The 20,012-nt window shown below is 38.2% G+C and overlaps 1 long non-coding RNA gene across 1 annotated transcript in view; it reads right to left on the reverse strand.

Moving 5' to 3' along the window:
* LOC149576139 (uncharacterized) overlaps positions 1–19,534 on the reverse strand; it is a 32,039-nt gene extending 12,505 nt beyond the window's left edge. The window contains exon 1 of the long non-coding RNA XR_016361394.1: positions 19,212–19,534. This is a non-coding gene — a long non-coding RNA (uncharacterized LOC149576139). The remainder of the gene's footprint in view (positions 1–19,211) is intronic.
* Between the last annotated feature and the right edge of the window lie 478 nt (positions 19,535–20,012).

Here is a 20,012-nt window from a genome sequence, read left to right on the forward strand (position 1 = left end):
ACGACCTTGTGCCTGCCAAGAGGTTGAGCATTTCCTTTGTCGATTGCAAAACCTTTCTTGATTTCTTAGCTCATCAACCAAACCATCACTCAACATCATGATTCAAACTCAATACCCGACAAACTAGCAAGATCACCAGCTTTGATATCACTGTAATGTTTTTGCTAAACGAGGTTCATAGTACAAAGATATCTCACACACGCAGATGAAAGGGAGATGTTATACGGTGGCAAATTGAGGGTCGTACAGTGGGAGTTGAGTGTCTATACAATGTTGATGAGGGAGTTGAAATCAGCGTATGATGTATGAGGCGATCGTATATCAAGAGGGTGATCGTATGGTGGAAGGATGTAAAGAAGTGTGTGCAACAATGTACAGGAAGAGGTGGAGTGATGGCGTATGGGTGGGTTCAAGGTATGATTGTACAAAGTCAAGATCGTACAGTGAGGATATGATGCTAAATCGGTACATAGTCTTAGCAAACCATAAGGTGGGAGTTGTGATCCTCCGTGACTTGATGCTTGCCTTCAAGAATCCCAGGATATGAATAAGTTAATATACTCTTGCAGCGACAAACATGAATTCATTAAATATTACTAATGACAATGAACCACAAGCATATCCAATAGCATGACAAATAGAACCTCAGCTTGTGTGAACACCAAATTGATTGTCGCCAAAGCCAATGACACAAACATATTACTTTCATATCCAATACTTAATTTACATATGCATCGGACAAGAATAATATGCTAACATGAGTTAACTAAATATAATAGTATTTATTATAGTTGATAATAATAATTATAATAACAACAATATACTTATTCAAAATAATCTTAACATAATTAATTGTAAAAAGACTTGACTCGGCTAATCAATTATGCATGATCCTACCATGCGGCCAATCAAGGATCTTGCCCGGATCCTCACGAATCCAAGCCAGATTCAAATCCAGATCCGACTTGTATATGAAAAATCCGATAACTAAGGTTATTATTACCCACAGATCCTAACGGATCCACATGAAAAATCAAGGATCCTGCTCGAATCCAGTGCGGATTCGCGTAATGCAAGACATAAAAACAAAAAATGGTGGGCCCAAGTGCATTTTTAAATTTTTTTTTGCTTCAAACCTTTAAAATGACCCTTTTATTCATGATGCAAGTTCATTTGCTCTCTCATAGTTTTAGAATTATGTATTATTCTCTTTTTTTAAGTATATATATTACACACACACACACACATGAATCCTCCACAAATCATAATTGGGAAAAAAAAACCTTGAATCCACAGATCAAATTCATGTCCCTGAATCGGATTCGCTTCACCAATCGGCAACTAAGATAATAACAAATGAACAAAATACATATATATTATAAGAAAAAAATAATACTATTACTATTTATATAAAAATAATACTATTACCTCAGCTTGTGCGAACACCAAATTGATTGTCGCCAAAGCCAATGACACAAATATATTACTTTCATATCCAATACTTAATTTACATATGCATTGGACAAGAATAATATGCTAACATGAGTTAACTAAATATAATAGTATTTATTATAGTTGATAATAATAATTATAATAACAATAATATACTTATTCAAAATAATCTTAACATAGTTAATTGTAAAAAGACTTGACTCGGCTAATCAATTATGCATGATCCTACCATGCGGCCAATCAAGGATCCTGCCTGGATCCTTACGAATCCAAGCCAGATCCGACTTGCATATGACGAATCTGATAACTAAGGTTATTATTACCCACAGATCCTGACGGATCCACATGAAAAATCAAGGATCCTGCTCGGATATAGCGCGGATTCGCGCAATGCAAGACATAAAAACAAAAAACGGTGGGCCCAAGTGCATTTAAAAATTTTTTTTTGCTTCAAACCTTAAAAATGACCCTTTTATTCATGATGCAAGTTTATTTGCTCTCTCATAGTTTTAGAATTATGTATATTTCTCTTTTTTTTAGTATATATATTACACACACACACACACATGAATCCTCCACAAATCATAATTGGGAAAAAAAACCCTGAATCCACAGATCAAATTCATGTGCCTGAATCGGATTCGCTTCACCAATCGGCAACTAAGATAATAACAAATGAACAAAATACATATATATTATAAGACAAAAATAATACTATTACTATTTATATAAAAAAGAAGATAAAATAAAGTAGGGGTAACATCAACGGTCGATGAGGAGTCAATAGAAGATAAGAATGGGATTAGCGCAGCATGTATTATGAAAGGTATGACTTAAACTAAACAATGATAAATGTATACTGACAACAATTACTATTAAATCCATTGTCATAGAAGATGTGATTATTAAGAGACATGTCTCCAACAAGGAAACCTCTCTACCGTGTATATATCTGGGATTCGAATTCACAAGGGAGGGGATGAAAATATGACAACTATCGACATGGTTAAAGGAAGAATGTAAAGGGAATTCATGATGAATACATACGAAAATAATGGTTCAATAGGCAATGCAAGTAGTCAAGCATATATTGTCAGCACCATGTAGGAACAGAAGATATAAAAAGAATAAAATAGGAAGAGCAATAACAGTATGAGTAATAAAGATCCCATATTGAAAATGTAAGCACTTATTAAGATGGGAGAAAGATATATATGGAGTTTGTTTGATTTGCATCCAAGGCAGTGGGTGAGTCTCAAATAGTGATAGAACGCATATGCATATTCACGGAACTACATTGGTAGAGCCATTATAAGCATAGCCATTTAGCATGTACCACAGTGATTAATAGAAGAGTGTATTCAGGAGGAGAGCTCACAATCTACATATGATTATTAGAGAAGAGGGGATGGATACTCAGTCGTGACTCATTCAGCAGTGATGGGGTACTAATATTCTTTGCATATTAGGTAATAAAACCTTGGAAAGGGGAATATGTGTGAATAGAGAAGAGTGGATACAAAAAAAATGAATATACAATCAAATTAATAATCTGAAATATAGATATTAGAGTGGAGGACAATGCAGAAGGAGATTATAATCAATGAGTACTCTTCAAAAATCGGCAATGGTAAAATTTATTTGTTACTCTTCATATAGAAGAGATAAAGAAATAAATAAATCATTTGGAATGCGGGTAAGCATTGTATGACAGAAAATGATGCTGTAATACATTTATGGGTTAATACTGATTTTAAGAGATACAGTAAGTCATGCATGCTAAAGACATTATTATTTTAGTATTTAAGGAGGGAAGTCAAGGATGTGTTCAAGGAGAGGCTAGTGTAAATTCCAGCCAATTAATTAATCCCAAAATAGGGTGGGATCAGCGACCCCGAGCACCTTAAGGGCGTCATACCAAGAAAAGCTTAACAGCCTAGATCTGTAAACTTTGAGGGAGAACCTACTGAGGATTGTGTCTAAGCAACATGATTACATCCAAAGCATCCTTAAATTAAAGTATTAATAAGGATTAGATAAAGTTAATTATCACGGATAATAAGATCTCCATTCTATTTAATTAACATATAAATAGTTTTCTTACTTGCATAAATTTAATACGACCTATTAAAACTTGGACAAATCTATGATTAATTGGTCTAAGCTTACTAGGAGACATTACACTTAGGGTACTACAAGACTATAAAGAGGCAAGAGAGCATTATTGTTGTTGATGGCTCAACAATGATGTCTTAAAACATATTAGGGAATACTTGATTTGTCAGCAAAGCAAAGTAGATAATGTATTTCTAGCTGGTTTGTTATAGCTTATACCGGTTCCAAATCACAAATGGGAGGGTATTTCAATGGATTTCATCACAAGTCTTCCAAAGTGCAAGGTAAGGATTACATCTTCATGGTTGTGGATAGACATGCTATGTATGCTCACTTTTATGCCATATCTTCAGAATTCAAGAATCAACAAGTGGCTGATTTACAAACTTTCTTATGAGCTTGTTTTGGCAAGACTTCTGCTGATTGACAAGCACGAGATTGACTTCAGGCACCAAATATCACCTCCAATCAGATAGGGAAACAAAAAGGTTTGAGGGGTATTTAAGGAACCACGTTACAAGGCGGAAAACAGACTAGGTCAAGTGGCTCCACCATGGGGCCTATTGCTACAATGCTACTCAAACTATGTATATAGGTATGAATCCTTTCAAGGCACTCTATGATTATGATGCAATTCATTTATGTATTTGATAATTTTCAAAAGAAGAGTTCTTGAAGTTAAAGATTTGGATCAATACAGCTTAAATGTTGTGAATACACTCAAAGGAGAGCCTATAATAGTCCCAAAACCAAAAAAATGCATGCTGATCACACCAATCAAATAGAGATTCTTAAGAGGGAGATACGGCTTTCTTGAGCTTACGACCCTATAAACAATCTTCTCTCAAGAGAAGTAATGCGAAAAATCTCAAGTCAGAGTTTTATGGACCTTAAAACGTCATAAAGAGGATAGGTGAGGTTGCATACAAGCTGGAACTTCCCGAAAACAGCAAGATTCACAGTATTTTTCAAGCGTTGCATTGAAGAAGGCCCTTGGAAAGCAAGTCATACCTTTATTTGAGCTGCAATCACTTGATGATGAAGGGAGATTGATTTCAGAGTCAAGCCATTAACATGAGAGAAAAGAAGCTAAGAAATAAGGCTATTTCAAATTATTTGCTGAAATGGAAGAATATTGCACTTGAGGACATTACATGCAAACGAGTGGAAATTTTCAGCACCCATATGAAATTACTTGAAGATAACCAATTTTGGGAAGGGAGGACTATCACACTGCTCCCTTATTGAGGTAGGTTTCCTAGTGCATCTTTTAAAACAATACCTATTAACAACATTTAGATATATAAATTATAAACGACAATTTTTTAAATATATAAAAAAAGTTAAATTTAAATTTCAAAACTTTAGCACCCAATTTAGGGCCTTGGGACTTGAACAAGAGCCAGGTATTTATCCAAACCTATGAACCATTTGAAGGTTGTGTTCTTAAATGTTATGACTGTAAAATTGCTTTGCAATCAATTCTGCTCTAAACAGGGATGAAACCCTCTGTGGCTGAGCATTGGGAGGTGATGATGGAACTTTTCCACTCATAGATTACTATTACATAAGATTTCAGACTAGCAAGTTAGCTATATTCTCAATTATTGAGCTTGTTAGAAACCTGATTCCATCAAAAGAACAGAGCCCAGCTGCTAGAGCTTAATATACACCAAGGATTCCATAACTGGGAAAACAGCTTCACAAGACAGCACAGGGTTTATGATGTCTGTTGAACACTAACTGCAAATTTTACCTACAGGATGACCACATAACGTGATCACCACCCTTGCCTGGGATTTGTCACCTAGATGCGGATTCCCCTTAATAAACTTTAGATGCACTCACTTAGAAATTGAGCCTCCAACCTCCATATTCCAGATGTGAGTAAATAGCATAACTATCCAATTGTTGAGCCTTGCCAGCTCTAAAAAAACCCTAAGAAATCGGCAATCACCAAAATAGATAACAAATTTGCAACTTTCTGGAGCATCTCCTGGAGATCCATCACATACCAGCACATGTATATCACTTGCTGTCCACTTCAAGTAATGGATCTGCAGGTTAGGGAATCACTGTGTTTGACCTGATCCAGGTTGAAGTTTGCAAGCAAGAGGCAACTAAGACTTCATTGACACCTATAGTGACTTCGCCAAAGAATTTGGGCTTTTTATGCAACATAATCTGGGCTTTTTGTGCAACATACACTGTTCAAGGGACTGTAGCAACAAATTTATAAGGGTTGTGGTCTCATATTTACATCAGAAAATTCAAAAATCAGACTGTTTTCTGCAGTTGATTCTACCTTTGTGCATAATTCTATGACTAAAACTTTGTTAATTCATGTTGTGAATTTATTGGAGTAAATTGAAGTGCTGAAGTTGGATAGATATTTGCTTGTGAGGAATATTTTAGCAATAATTCAGTGATCTGAGCTGGCTAAAACAATTTTTAAACCCTAGTGGTGTAATGTCCCTATTTTTGGAGGAGTATATTATTCACTTAATAAAGTGATATATTTTATAAAGTCATTAAATAAAACAATCTTCTAGAGGTTGTTGGAAGAAGCGGACAAAAAATTAAAAAAAAGAGGCCGACCTATCGAGAAAAAAAGAATAAATAGGCATTGAGGGCTCATTTCCTATCATCGAGATTTATTATTGATTTTTGCTTATGTGCATTGTGGAACCTAGGGTTTCTGCAAGTAGTCAGAATTGACCATTGAGAACGAAAACTCTCAATTGGTACGCAATTTTGAGAGTGTGAAAGATCACCAGAATTATTGCAGCTGTGGGAAGGATATTTTAGTCCTTTCACTTGTGCTTAATTGCTGGTTTGGAGTTTCAAATGGAGTTACATTTTCACCATATGATCTTCAGCAGTCAATCTCCAGTATTTGATAAATCCAGGTTCTTCATTTCAGTTTGTAGTTGTAATAAGTTCTCAATTGTATACAGCCAGTTAGGGTTGTCTGTAATGTGCCATGTCATAACGTTTCAGTGCTGAAAATTGCCATATCATTTGTAAAAACATTTGGTTTTCATTGAATGAATACATTGGCACTATTATTTCCTTATTTCAGCAATATACTTCAGCAGTGTATTAAATTTAGGGTTTTGTTTAGTGGCCTATTGGAAAGGGTCATTACAATGGTATCAGAGCGGTTTCCTGCCAGCCTAATAGGGTTTATGTAGCCAATTTAGTTTACAAAAGAACCAACATAACTGAGAATATGGCTGAGAGACATTCTCAAAGCCCACCTAGAACTATGCATGATGATGAGACTTTACAGCATCAAGAGAGGCTTCTACAGTCAATAGAGGCAAGTACACAAGCAATGATGGTTATGATGCAACATTTGATTGGGGAAAATAGGAGAAATAATCATAATAATGACCAGGATGACAGGAGCATAGCAGGATGACAACATAGGACATGGTCTGGAATAGCTGACAGACCCACACGTCCTACATTCAGGGAAGAAACTCCAGCATGCACTCCTGATGCTATGGTAACAGATATTGTAGATGAACTCTGACAAGCGAGGAATGAGTGGGATTCATTACCAGGATATGTACAGGATGGATGGACTTTTGACAGGTACCTAAACTACAGAGCTGCCAAGCAGAAGCAGACAGATAAACACGGTGAGTTGCAACAAGTCACCAACAAGTTGGTATTACCCACATTTGATGGCAATGGAAAAATGACTGCTCGTGCTTGAATTCATAAGGTGGACACTTTCCTATCTCTGAAGACTATGACAGAATTTGAAGCACTCAAGTATGCCACTTTACACTTAGATGGGGCAGCACATGATTGGTGGACACATGGCATGATCACATTGCAACAAATCAGGAGTTTGTGGATAGATTGATAAAAAGGTTTGATAAAAAAAATCCTGAAGTTTATTTCCGGGAGTTAGCCCAGTTGAGACAGTCAGGAGGCTTAGAACAATTTATCAATAACTTCCAAAAGCTTGCAGTGATGGTGCCTAACATTTCAGAAAGGAGGCTAGTCATTTTATTCACAAAAGGATTAACTGAACCACTCAAGGGGTGGTGGTAAAGGCCTTTGATCCTCCTACATTAGAGGAAGCCATGAAGAAAGCCCACAATATGGAACTTGCAGCTCCAGCAAACCGGTTTAGTTCAAAGGGTTCTTCATCATTTAGAGATAACAAAGGTGAATTCAGCAAAGGTAAACCAGAAGGTTAGTGACTCAAAAGGCAAGCCAGCTGCACCTTGGGATAAGGAAACGCTTAATGACTTACGTAGGAAGAAGCTATGCTTCTTTTGCAAAGTTCCCTATGAGTTTGGTCATGATTGTCCTATGAGGCCTAAAGGGAAGGCTAATCGGGTGATGTGGGCTTATTACGAAGGTTCAGATTCAGACATCTCAGAGCACCATGATGAGGATCCTAATGAGGCAGAGGGTGAACAAGAGGTAGATAGTGCTGAGAAAAAAGAGGCTCCAGAGCTACATTTACAGGAGGCACGTCTGTCTAGTATTCAAAGAGAAGGATCTTTCAAATTCCGGGGAGTCTTGGCAGGACAGAAGGTTATTACTCTGTTGGATACAGGTGCCACGCATAATTTCATTGACGCACGATTTGTGGAGAGGTGTGAACTCATTACTGAGGAGTTTGAGGGACTGAGAGTCAAGGTAGCCGATGGATATACTCTTCGTTGTGACAGGATGGTGCGAGATCTACCTTTGCGCCTAAACAACTATGAGTTTAAGGCAGACTATCATGTGGTCAACATGGGTGACATGGACATAGTACTTGGGATGTAGTGGCTACATTCTTTGAAGGAGGTTACCTTGAGATTGGAGGATATGGAGATACGATTCGTGGTGGATGGCATGACTCATGTGTTGAAAGCTATCCGTAATGGTGATGTCAGGACTATCTCATTTAGGCGGTTGGAGAGATTAGCTAGGCATAATAATATAGAGTGGGCAGCAATATGCGCCTTGATGCCTACCCAAGAGGAGCAACATAAGACTAAATATCATCCAGCTATTCAGAAATTAAGAATCAAGTATGAGAAGGTATTCAGTGAGATTCCACCAGGTAGGCCACCAGACAGAGGTATAGAGCACATTATCGAGCTAGAGGAAGGCGCTAAGCCTGTCATGATTACACCATACCGGCACCCAAAACGACTCAAAGATGAGATCGAGAGGACCATCAAGGAGTTGCTAGCAATGGGACACATCAGACCAAGTAAGTCACCTTTTGCATCTTCTGTTGTTTTGGTAAAAAAGAAGGATGGAACTCTACGAATGTGTATTGATTATAGGGTGTTGAATAAGAGAACTATAAAGAACAAGTATCCCATCCCACGCATCGATGAGCTGATAGACGAATTGCATGGGGCTTGTTATTTCACAAAAATTGATTTGAGATCAGGCTATCACCAGATCAGAGTTCGAGAGCAGGATATTGAAAAAACTGCTTTCAGATGTCATTGTGGGCATTTTGAGTTTATAGTCATGCCTTTTGGTTTGACTAATGCACCTGCCACTTTTCAATCCACCATGAACAAGGTCTTCCACCATCAGTTGAGGAAATTTGTGCTGGTATTTTTCGATGATATTTTGATCTATAGCAAGACATGGCAGGAACATTTAGAGCACTTGGAGACAGTATTGAGCATTTTACAGAGGGAGTCCTTGTATGCCAAGGAGTCCAAATGTGATTTGGGGATGACAGAACTATTGTATCTTGGACACATCATTAGTGCAGAAGGAGTGCGAATGGATCCTGAAAAGATTCGCGCTATTGTTGATTGGCCACCACCAGAGAACCTTACACAGTTAAGGGGGTTCCTTGGTCTATGTGGACTATTGCAGGTTTGTCAATGGCTACTCACGACATGCAGCACCCATGACAGATTTGTTGAAGAAAAGGGGATTTGTGCGGACTTAGGAGGCACAAGACTGTTTTATGCGGTTCAAGGAAATAATGACTACATGCCCAGTATTAGCATTGCCCGATTTCACGAAGCCATTTGAGCTTCAATGTGATGCTTCTGGAGAGGGAATTGGTGTTGTACTCATGCAGGACAAGCATCCTATAGCTTATGAGAGCAGGAAACTCAGAGGGCCTGAGAGATCATTCAACATATATGATAAGGAGATGTTGGCCATCATGCATGCCTTGGCCAAATTCAAACAGTAACTTGTGGGCAGCAAATTTTGTATTAAAACTGATCATAATTGTTTGAGGCACTTTTTGGGATAGCGGGACCTGAATGATCGTCAGTAGAAGTGGGTGAGTAAGTTAACAGGCATATGATTTTGATATCACATATGTTAAGGGGACACAAAATATTGTTGCAGATGCTTTATCCTGTAGGCCACACCTCACTTCTATGATTCAAATATCAGAGGATTGGCGACACTTGATTGTAGCAGAATATGCCAAAGACACGTGGGCCTGCTATAGTGGAGGGAACAACAATCGACACCGGATACACTCTCATAGATCATTTGATCATTTATAAGAACAAGATTTACTTAGTCCCAGGATCGAAAGTGAAGCAATTGATTTTGAGAGCGTTCCATAATTCACCTACAGCAAGCCATCCTGGGTATTTCAAGACTTACAGGTTAGTACGAGAACAGTTCACTTGGAAGGGACTTAAAGCTAATGTTTTGTAGTATGTGCGTGAGTGTCATGTTTGCCAGCAGAATAAACAAGAGCACACTTATCCAGCAGAGCTCCTACAGCCACTCTCTATTCCTGACAGGAAGTGGGAGTGCATCTCTATGGATTTTATCACGGGCTTGCCCAAGGCCCAAGGGTGCGATTGTATTTATGTGGTGGTGGATAGGCTAACAAAATATGCTCACTTCTTCCCTATCGCTACTACATACTCAGCAACTCAGGTGGCAGAGGTCTTCTTCAGGGAGGTCTTTAGATTACATGGTTTGCCTCAGAGCATTGTGAGTGACAGGGACAGCCGCTTCATGAGTCACTTTTGGCAGGAGATACGGTTGTGTGGCACTGAGCTTACACCTAGCACCAGTTATCACCCATAGACCGATGGTCAAATGGAGATTGTAAACAAATGGGTGGAAGGGTATTTGAGGAATTATGTGGCAGATCAACAGCGAGCTTGGGTCAGATGGATATATCTCTGTGAGTATTGTTACACTACATATCATATGACTATACAAATGACACCCTTCATGGCACTTTATGGTTATGAGGCACCTAGTTTCTAAGATTTGTTGTTGGGAGACAGTCGAGTACCCCGTGCAGGTGAACTATTACAGGAAAGTAAGGATATAGTTGCTACTCTCAGAGACAACATTGCTAGAGCTCAAAACCAGCAAAAGCAGTATGCAGACAAGAAGAGGACTTGTTGTCTCATAAGCAGTCCACTCTCAAGAAGAGTGGTGCAAAGAAACTCAAGCCACGCTATTATGGACCATTCAGGATCATCAAGCGAGTGGGTGAGGTGGCTTATGAGTTGGAGCTTCCCACAGATAGTAGAGTGCACAATGTGTTTCATGTATCACGCCTCAAAAAGGCGTTGGGTTAGAATGTGATGCCTTCTGCAGTATTACCTCCCTTGGATGATGAGGGGAAACTGATTTTAGTGCCAGAATCCATTCTGAATAGTAGAGAGAAGCAGCTTCACAGGAGAGTAATCAGAGAGTATCTCGTTAAGTGGAAAAATTTACCTGTTGAAGATGCTACTTGGGAGGGAGAAGTGATTTTGCAGCATCTAGCATTAAGATTGCTTGAGGCCAACCAATTTTAAGAGGGGCGGACCTGTAATGTCCCTATTTTTGGAGGAGTTAATTATTCACTTAATAAAGTGATATATTTTATAAAGTCATTAAATAAAACAATCTTCTAGAGGTTGTTGGAAGAAGCGGAGAAAAAATTAAAAAAAAGAGGCCGACCTATCGAGGAAAAAAGAATAAATAGGCATTGAGGGCTCATTTCCTATCATCGAGATTTATTATTGATTTTTTGCTTATGTGCGTTGTGGAGCCTAGGGTTTCTGCAAGTACTCACAATTGGCCATTGAGAACGAAAACTCTCAATTGGTACGCAATTTTGAGGGTGTGAAAGATCACTTGAATTATTACAGCTGTGGGAAAGATATTTCAGTCTTTTCACTTGTGCTTAATTGTTGGTTTGGATTTTCAAGTGGAGTTGCACTTTCACCATATCATCTTCAGCAGTCAGTCTCCAGTATCTGATCAATCCAGGTTCTTCATTTCAGTTTGTAGTTGTAATAAGTTCTCAATTGTATACAGCCAGTTAGGGTTGTCTGTAATGTGCCACGTTATAATGTTTCAGTGCTGAAAATTGCCATATCATTTGTAAAAACATTTGGTTTTCATTGAATGAATACATTGGCACTATTATTTCCTTATTTCAGCAATATACTTCAGCAGTGTATTAAATCTAGGATTTTGTTTAGTGGCCTATTGGAAAGGGTCATTACGAGTGGTATTACATGATAAGCAAGGACAAAAGAAGAGACAAAGCATGCAAGAATAAAAATTACAATACTAAAGAAAGTCATTCCTGTGGAATTGATCATGAAAATGTGTTGATCAAGAGAGAATCTAACTTGCAAGAAACTGGTCTGCTACCAAATCACAGTATCACATGAAAGCATAAAAGCGCTCTACAAGGGTGTCAAATTTTGAGAGAATATTTCATAGTTGTCATATTTGATAACCATGAATTCAATGCTACAACCCCACATTGTTAGACCTTGTGCATATTACATATAAATTCAATGCTACAGCCCCAACATTTGGCTGCCATTAACAAATATTGACAATTCCCACACTGCATTGAGCCAGTTAATACATTTCCCTCACAAATTAGCAAGCATTAGATTATACAGAATACAAGAAAGAAAACACAATTTAATTTGGCCAATATTTTATTGTTGTAACTTTCAGGTGAAATATTAATCTGTTGATATTTTATGTGATATAGGAGTCGATCCGAAATACTTTTCTCATCTAATGGGTCATGAAGCTATATAATATCCTAATGTTGGGCGATCTATTTTCAATCTTGCAACATTATTGGATTGGGTAGATTGAAAGTTGAGCCATATTTTGAAATATTTTGAGGGGGGTGGCTATTATGTTTGCTATCTTTTGAATCAAAACAAATATCAAACAAGAAAAAGGCTGCACAGATTCCCTTGAGCTTCTTTGTGAGTTTGCTAGAGAGGCAGTTCCAAACTTTGTTGGCTGCTTGTTATATTACTTGTTTTGGTGTGGGTAATATTGCTTGCATGGCTTCTTTGTCTAGCATGAATTCTTTCTTTGTGTTAGTTGGGTAATGTGGACAGCTGTTCCTCCAGTTGCCAGAATTTAGTGAATAATTGTTTGTCTAAACAAATAGGTTAGAGTAAAGACAATTATCTATTAATTAATTAACTCCTTTTGGAGACAACTAGAAACTAATTTGTTCGGATTTGTTAAGTTGTTTTATATCTCAGCCATCGATTGAGAATCAATCTTGGTCGTTTTCCAACGAGAGTAGTATAAAGGGGGGTTAGTGGGCACTTGGAAAACACAAGTTTGGGCAGTATTTGCAATGATAGCAAATAGTCTTGCAATGTTGGCAAGGGCATAGTGATAGCGTTAAGGATAGCAATGGGGAATATCAACGGGAGAAATTGAGAGATTGTCAGAGTTCTGCCAATAAGAGGCAAGGAACTTTGCTAAAGTTTAATATAATTCCTCATTTGTAGAATTGACTTTCCCTTAGAGGTTTTCCAAGGACGATTTGTCTAGAAATATTGTGTTCATTGTGTTTTCTTTCCATATTTACTTTTTGGTGAAGTTGCATTTGTGTTATTTTTCAATATTAGCTGTGAATTAATTTTTGGCAATTAAATAATCTTGTAAGATAGGAGATTAATAATCAATGACTGCAATGGGAATTTTCACATGGTATTAGAGCAATATTGAGGGTAGAAAAGTTTTGCCCTAGGAAAGAAATCGAGGGTGTATAAAACCTAGTTTAATCTCTTTAGAACTATTATTACTTTTATCCCTTGAGATGGCTTTAGCTTGGTTTAGAGATCAAGACAAATTGGACGGTGCCTCAAATTTTGGTGTCTGGAAAGCCAGACTTCCTTTGTTGTTGGAAGAGAATGGTATCAAGGATTATGTTACCAGTGTTGTAGTTGTACCTACAGATGCAACACAGCTTGCAGCATACAAGAAGGACAATGCCAAGGCGAGGAGGATAATCCTTGATGGTGTGAAGGACCATATTGTTCCACATATCTCGGAGCTAGCTATAGCGAAGAAAATGTAGGATGCCATTTTGAATCTGTATCAGAATGCTACCACCAATAGGAAGATGACTCTCAGAGAAAAGTTGAAGAATACCCAGATGAACAAGGGAGAAAACATCACAAGTTACCTTACTAGGCTTAGACTTGTCAAGGATGACTTAGCAATTGTTGGAGATAGCCCCAGTGATGATGAGCTAGTACGAATAGCCCTAAATGGTTTTACTAAGTAGTGGAATGTCTTTGTTCAAGTTGTTAGTGGACGAAACACCTTACCGAGTTGGGATCAACTATGGGGTGATTTCACTCAAGAGGATTTTAGACTAAGTCTTGTAAATGGGGCCAACAAGAGTCAAAAAAGTGAAGTGGAAAGAGAAAGTGTTGCCCTAGCAGGAAAAGGGAAAGCAAAGGTGTCTAGCAAAAGTGAGAAGAAGAAGAAGGACCTAAGATCAAGTACTTTGGTTGTCACGAGTATGGCCACTATGTCAATGATTGCTCGCAAAGGAAGAAGGGAAAGAAGCAAGTGGTAGCTTCAGCTAGTGCGGAAGAGCTCTCTAGTAGAATGGAAGATGAGTTTGCACTCATATCTTGTATGGTTAGCTCAACCTCATAGTGTGTTTGGTATCTTGATAGTGGGGTGTCATTTCACATGATAGGAGTTAGAGAGTACGTCTCCAGTTATAAGGAGGACAATACCAATATCCAGATTTCTATGGGAAACTTGTCCAAACACAACTTAGTTGGGAAAGGGATTGTTCAATTTCAGAGGGAGAATGGAAAGATAATTCCACTTCATCATCTATTGCATGTACTAGGCTTAGGTATGAGTCTGATTTCCATATTTGTCCTTCAGGATAAGGGGTATAATGTACTCTTTAGAGGGGCACATGTATTGATCAAGCATAAAGATTGGAAATCACCAATAACTATTGGAGTTAGGAGCGGTTGCCTTTATAGGTTGCAGTTCGATACTCCTAAGGCACTCTTGAGCAGCAGTAATCCTAGAGATCTTGGAGAGATATGGCATAGGAGGATGGGCCATATTCATCATGGAGCAGTTAAATTGGTTCGTGAGATAGTGACAGATGTTCCAAAAGTGAGCACAGAGCATGATGATGTATGTAAGGGATGTGTGTTGGGAAAGTTTGCGAAAGCATCTTTTCCAAGGAGTGACACCAAATCTGAGGGTGTTGTTGATCTAGTACATGCAGATGCTTGTGGAGCAACACTGATGAAGTCTCTCAGAGGATATGAGTACTATGCTACTTTTATTAATGATTTCTCCAGGAAGACTTGGATATACTTCTTGAAGACCAAGGATGAGGTTTTCGGTCGAATCCAAGAGTTCAAGGCTCTTTGGAGAACTCAAAAGGAAGGAAGATAAAGGTTCTTCGGTCAGACAAAGCAAGCAAGTACAAAGGAAATGACTTCTAGGAGTTTTCTACCAGAGTAGGAATCAAGAGAGAGTGGATTGTTCCTTGCAATTCACAGTAGGATGGAGTTGCTGAGAGAAAGAACCGTTCTATATTAGAGGCCACAAGGGCTATGCTACATGACCAGGACATGCCCTGCTACTAATGGGTAGAGGTGTGTAGTACAGTAGTATATATACAAAACAAGGTCACACACAAGGTACTAGGGAAGATGACACCAGAGTAAGCTTTCATGGGGAAGAAGCTAGATATTGGTCACTTCAGGATATTTGGAAGTTTGGCATATTGTCATATTCCAAATGATATACATACAAAGTTATATCAGACTACAAAGAGGGGTTACTTTATTGGGTATAGTGAAACCTCAAAGGCATATAAGATTTTTATTCTAGGGACCAAAAGAATTATTGTCAGATGTGATGTCAAGTTCATGGATGACAAGACATTTAGAAGGTCCAAAGATTTGCCAATAGATGAGCAAATTGTACAGCTAGTAGAAGCTCTAAGGCCAAGTCAAGGGCAGCAAAGCTCAAGTACAGTTACAAGTACAAGTGTAGGCTCGGGTAGTGAAGATTCACGTGATATGGAGCAACCAGTGCAAGAGGAAATGCATGAAGAAGACAATGAGGTTGATATTTCATCCTCTATAGTTGGCTACAGAAACTGTAAGGTTCAAGATATACAAAGGGATACTCAGGAGTTTGTAGGAGCTCCTAGGAAGAGTAATAGACAACGGAGACAACCAACCTAGTTCAATGACTATATGGCATTAGTTAGTTAGTTGGTAGATAGTGAGCCTTCCAGCTATTAGGAGGTTGCAGAGCATCAAGTATGGTGAGATGTTATGGTTGAGGAAAATTCCTCAATAATGTAGAATGATGTGTGGGAGCTAATGCCTAGACCAACAAATAGGGCAGTAGTTGGATCACGCTGGATCTATAAGATAACGCATGGTGTAGATGGTAGCATCAAGAAATACAAGGCAAAGCTCATGGCAAAGGGGTTCTCTCAAAAGGAGGGAATAGACTATGAGGAGGCATTTGCTCCAATGGCCAGGTATAATTCTATACGAGTTGTGATCTCATTTGCAACACAGATGACATGGCAGATCCATCAAATGGATGTCAAGACAGCATTCCGTAATGGTGAATTCAAGGAGGAGGTATACATAGAACAACCGAAAGGCTTTGTAGCACACAACAAAGAGACCTACATGTGTAGATTGAAGAGAGCCTTGTACGGACTCAAGGAGGCTCCCAGAGTGTGGTATGAGTGCATTGATACATACTTCCAGGAAATGGACTTTGTGAAGAGTGAGACAAATGGTAATCTCTACTACTTGGTGGTTGGGGTGAGGTTCTCATTCTTGTTCTATATGTGGACAACCTGTTTCTTACAAGTTCACTAGGGCTCATAAAGGATTGTAAGAAAGACCTTGCAGAAGAGTTCGAAATGAAGGATTTGGGACTTATGCACTATTTTCTAGGCATGGAAATGTGATAGACAAATGGAGATATTTTCCTTGGTCAAGGGAAATATTGCATTGAAATCTTGAAGAGATTCGGATTGGAGGATTGCAAAGCCATGTCTACACCTCTGATCACAAATTGGAGGAAGGTAGATATATCCAGGGAGAAGAATGTAGATCCCACCTTATATGGGCAATTGATTAGTTTGCTCATGTGTTTGGTCAACACCAGGCCAGATATAGCATTTGCAGTAAACTCTCTTAGTTAGTTCATGGTTGAACCAAAGAGAGTGCATTGGACAGCGGCAAAACATGTGTTGTGTTACTTCCCTGGTACAGTTGAGTATGGAATCAAATATGTTTGAGGTGAAGGAATTAAGTTGATAGGCTATACTAACACAGCTTAGGCAGGAAGTACAATAGACAAAAGGAGCACTCAGGTTGTTGTCTCAATTTGGGATCAGGAGTTGTATCTTGGTTTAGTAGGAAGCAGAAGTTGGTGGCTCTAAGTTCAGCAGAAGCAGAATACATAGCAGCTAGCATGACGACATGTGAGACTATATGGCTTCAGAAGTTGCTAGTAGCCTTGTTTAGTCAGAAGGTTGAGACTATTATGATACACTGTGACGATCAGAGTTGCATCAAGTTGTTTGAGAATCCAGTTTTCATTATAGGTTTCTAACTAAGGCATTGGGGAAGGCAAGATTCATCTTCTTCCAAGATAAGTTGGGTGTCAAGCAAAATAGCTTACTCACTAAGAGGGAGTGTTAATTGGGTTGCTTGAACAATTGTTTGTCTACTTGCTAGAATTTAGTAAATAATTGTTTCTCTAAACAAAATGGTTAGAGTAATGACAATTATTTATTTATTAATTAACTCCTTTTGGAAACAACAAGAAACTAATTTGTTAGGGTTTGTTAACTTGTTTTAATATCTCAGCCATTGATTGAGAATCAATCTCGATTGTTGGTTTTCCAACAAAAGTAGTATAAAAGGGGATTAGTGGGCATTTGGAGACGGGGTTAGTGGGCATTTGGAGACAAAGTTTGAGAAGCATTTACAATGATAGCAAATAGTCTTGCAGTGGTAGCAAGGGCGCGAAGATAGCGTTGGGGATCACAATGGGGAAATGTCAGCAGGAGAAATTGGGAGATTGTCTAAGCTCTACCAATAAGAGGCAAGGAATTTTGTATCTCTTGATTTGTTGAAATTTAATATAATTCCTCATCTGGAGAACTAGTTTTCCCTTAAGATTTTTCCAGGGACGATTTGTCCGAAAATACTGTGTTCGGTGTGTTGCTTATTTCTTTCCGTATTTATTTTTTGGTGAAGTTGCGGTTGTGTTATTTTTCAATATTAGTTGTGAATTAATTTTTAGCAGTTAAATAATCTTGTAAGATGGGAGATTAATAATCAGTGAATGCAATAGGAATTTTCACACCTTAAAGTGGGTATCCTACACTTGGGCCTAGCTATTATTTCTAGAAGTTGAGGGTCTTACATTCATGTGAGAATCTTTCTCTTGATGTATTCTTCATTGTGAACAGGTCACTCCACTTAAGTGCTGGACTTGTTAGATGTCATGAGGGAAGATAAGTGTGTCATTCGAGGTCCAGTTTTCAGGAAATGGAGATGCCAATTTGCTCCTTCATAATGTAAGTTTTCATTTCCTTAGTGTGGGCTCTCACCTCTTCAGCTATGGGGTATCTATGATGGTGCATGTAGCTGAGTTAAGGCTAGCAACTGTGCTATTTATTACATTCTGAAGCTTCTATTAGTGGTGCAAGCTAATTTCTTGAGCAATAGCTTCTCTTCAATTGGTGTGAACTTTACCTTACGTTTGCATGGAATTTTTCATATGAAAAAATATGCTTACCACCTCCAACAAAAGCATTTATCTCCTGATCAAAATATCTGTTGACTAGCTGAGTGATCTCCGTTATACAGTCATTACTGCAATAAACGTCAAAAATTATCTAGTATGTAATCTGTTTTTTCCTGAGTATATTTGATATTTTCGTTTGAATGATACTATTTCTATTGTGTCCTTTCTTTTACAAGCAGTAACGTCATTTTGCATAGTAAACACTATAAGCAAACAACACAAACAACCAGCAAAATGGGTTTCCGAATAGTAAACAAACAATAGATAGTGTGATACAAGGCAAAAATTTGATTCATATGTCAAACCAACATATTTTCTTTCTAAACGGAATTTTTAAACTGCTCGGCAATAGTGTGGTGTTTGGCATGTGTATTTTTAGTGTCTGGCATGTGTATTTTTAGTTACTAATCCATGTCATAAATTGATGCCCTAATTTCGGATTCCCGTTTATCAAGAAATCAAATTACAGAAAAAGAATAGCGAATCGCCACAAAGCTTAACAAAAATATTGCATTTGCGTCGATTCTTTGTTGATTGAGAGTGGAAAATTTAATAAATACCTTCCTCGTCTCTATCGTCGTCCTTCTTAACAAAGGTGTGAGCGAACTCCATTGTTTCTTTCCACCCGCTACTAGAATCGTCTGGTTGCTTTACTTTAGCTGCGAGACTGGGGAATTGCTGCACCTCTGTTCTTACACACGTGCCTCACACAATCCCTAATTGTATCATTTTCAATGGAATTCTGTCCGGCAGGTGGAATTTCAGAGAGCGGCGGCCACCTTGGTTCTTTTAGGCTGGGGTCCTATTGGCACCCGCTTCCTTAAAAGTAGAGCGGATGCTTTGAGATTTTTTAGGCATATTTAAAAAGGAAGTGGTCCTATGCATTTATATGTGAATCTACTTTAAAAATTAGTTCCTAAAGTAATGGAGATGATTGTCGTGAATTTTGAATTTTTTTAAATATATTTCTTCTTAAATTTGTTTAGTGAGATTATTTCATTTTGGTGGGAAAATGAAGAGTAGGTTGTTGACAAATGGCATAAATCTTCCCTAAGCTGGTGGGGCTAAATCTAGCACCACCCCATTTTCACCTGCTCGAATTGAGAGCGCTAAAAATCTGGGGCTTCTATTTTGTAAGAAAAGATTCCAATTAAAAATTTAGCCCCCTCTAAAAAATTGTCATAGAGCCACTTGCTCCACAAAAATAGAGCCCAAGCCCCTCTCATGGGACCTATTGGGACTAAAAATTGCATGGTCAATTTTGAGTACCATTGAGAATTTGAGCCCTATGAGCGCTTTTAAATGAGTATGTACCAGGTTGTACCTTTGAGCCTCATGAGGTGTTTAATGCTTCTAACACC

This window comes from Cupressus sempervirens, chromosome 1 (assembly GCF_028749045.1).
Source record: "Cupressus sempervirens isolate cs-2001-9-10 chromosome 1, ASM2874904v1, whole genome shotgun sequence".
In the NCBI taxonomy this organism is placed as follows: domain Eukaryota; kingdom Viridiplantae; phylum Streptophyta; class Pinopsida; order Cupressales; family Cupressaceae; genus Cupressus; species Cupressus sempervirens.